Raw genomic sequence first — 2,850 nt, forward strand, 5'->3', positions numbered from 1 at the left:
GACTTGTAGGATTTCAAAAGCCAGCTTACATACATTGGCCGGGAATCGAACCCAGGTCTCGTGCTTGGTAGGCTGCTATCCTAACCATTATACCACCAACACAACACACTACAAGGCTACATGCTGAAGCCAGCCTAGCATGTACCATTGTGATATATCCAAGAGAAAAATGAGCTTGCTTAGGGAATTGTAGGATTTCAAAAGCCAGCTTACATACATTGGCTGGGAATCAAACCCAGGCCTACCGCTCTGTAGGCTGCTATCCTAACCATTATACCACCAACACAACACACTACAATGCTACATGATGAAGCCAGCCTAGCATGTACCATTGTGATATTTCCAAGAGAAAAATGAGCTTGCTTAGGGAATTGTAGGATTTCAAAAGCCAGCTTACATACATTGACCGGGAATTGAACCCAGGTCTAGTGCTTGCACTTTCAGGTCTTAGGGAATGTCGGGAATACATTCCCATGGGTTTTTCTTTTATATATTTTTCTGCATATGTTTGCAATAAAAGTCTTTTTTTATATATAATATATTCCCCCCCCCCCTTTTTTTATCATGATAAGAATAAAGTTTTTTGCCGGATGGTTGACCTAATCAGAGTTCAATCAGGTGAACACTGAGGTCACACTATCCACTTCCTGTTATCATCAGGTATTTAACCATACTGGGTGCATGGCAGCAACTAGCTTGACAAAGGCGTGGATACGCCGAAACGCGCTGCGAAGTTGCTGCACCCATTGACAAGAGGTTAGGCTCTCGGTGTCCATCAACATCTACTCCCACTGCTGGCCACAGAGGAGGAACAGGTTGCCACCCAGAGTCAACGAATTGGGATTTTTTACCCATAATAACGCCTGAAGTTCATCACTTTTCAGTAAGTGTTTGTAACCCTTGCGTGGTTTTTAATTAAAAGGTTTAAAACACTACGGAGCGCTCCTCTCCTTTTCTTCCATTTTTTCTTTTGTGCTACAGTTTACCCTTCAGCCGGGGTTTGAGGAGCTGCCAGTGGTTGTATCAGGAATAACCAGAAGCTGTGTTTCACATCGTTTTCTTCTTTTCTCTAGTGCTTGGTAGGCTGCTATCCTAACCATTATACCAAAAACAAGAGGAGAAGAACCTGTGGCGAGAGCACTGATATCTATGCCATAAGCCATACACAGTAGGAGGTGCAACATCCGGTATTAGGACACAGTTCATATAGTAGTAGCAAGAGGGAGAAAGCAATCCCAGGAGCACTCATCCAATATTCAAAAAACAACTTTTAATCATCTTCTTTAAAAAGGAGACAAGGCTTTATCATGGCATAAAAACGTAGTATAGAGATAATACACCAAGTTACTTATCCAGTCACAGCAGCAGCAAGGAGGTGCGGAGGTATAGTCGACGGCCGTTTCGCCCCCAAATAAGGGCTTTCTCGAGACCGAACACCCCATATCGCAACAAGTGGGGCTTTATAGTGTGCATATCACCCATTCACCAATCCCCACAGTGGTGCTCCACCCTTTAATTCAAACCAACCTATCACGAGAAGGCTAGTGGGAGGCAGGGCAACGCTTACCTATCCGATTGGGGGGGCTTCCAATCACCCACGCAGTCTCACCTGTGTACAGGCGGCGGATGGCGGCGTGGTCGCGTCGCAATTAGCGTCACAGCATGTCTCTATAGTGATGACGTGTATATCGCGGCCTCACTGCCGCCCTGCGCCGGCTGTCGGGTACTGTCACGTAGTACGTGACGTGACCCGGAAATGACGCATCGGTCGCGGCCATCTTGCCGCGTCTCACACTGCGTCCCACTCGTGGAGCGCAATGCGCTCCATGTGGTGACGTCTGGCACTCAAAGAAATGAGCATGCGCATATACGTACACTGTGGGTGGTTGTGAGCACCACCTGGTGGCCAATTAGTGGCACAACTAGGGGGAGATGAAAGAGGGTTTTCAGCTGCAACACATAAAAGACTTGCTGCTGCTGTGACTGGATAAGTAACTTGGTGTATTATCTCTATACTACGTTTTTATGCCATGATAAAGCCTTGTCTCCTTTTTAAAGAAGATGATTAAAAGTTGTTTTTTGAATATTGGATGAGTGCTCCTGGGATTGCTTTCTCCCTCTTGCTAACCATTATACCACCAACACAACACACCTTAATGCTATATGCTGAAGCCAGCCTAGCATGTACCATTGTGATATATCCAAGAGAAAAATGAGCTTGCTTAGGGAATTGTAGGATTTCAAAAGCCAGCTTATGTACATTAGCCACGAATCAAACCCAGGTCTAGTGCTTGGTAGGCTAAAAAAAAAGGACTAAGGGAACAGTCAATAGGATTTATGGGCTACCATATAGCATAAACAAGGTCCTATTTGCGATTATTTTAATTTTTCCGCCGGAATCCGGAATTTCGCAAAAATCCGGCGAAATTTTCATAGCGACGGAATTCAGCGCTGGCGGAATCCGTGACTTCCAATGGAATGGAATTTGCTCTTTCCGATCATCCCTAATAGACTGACGCTGTGCATGTGCTGCAAATGTGGCTTGTGATAATCACTGATAGACTGCTGTTATGCATGTGCTGCAGTTGTGGCTTGTGGTAATCACTGATGGACTGACGCTGTGCATGTGCTGCAGTTGTGGCTTGTGGTAATCACTGATGGACTGACGCTGTGCATGTGCTGCAGTTGTGGCTTGTGGTAATCACTGATGGACTGCCGCTGTGCATGTGCTGCAGTTGTGGCCTGTGGTAATCACTGATGGACTGCCGTTATGCATGTGTTGCAGTTGTGGCTTGTGATAATCACTGATGGACTGACGCTGTGCATGTGCTGCAGTTGTGGCTTGTGGTA

The sequence above is a fragment of the Hyperolius riggenbachi genome, chromosome 1 (assembly GCF_040937935.1).
Source record: "Hyperolius riggenbachi isolate aHypRig1 chromosome 1, aHypRig1.pri, whole genome shotgun sequence".
NCBI lineage: Eukaryota > Metazoa > Chordata > Amphibia > Anura > Hyperoliidae > Hyperolius > Hyperolius riggenbachi.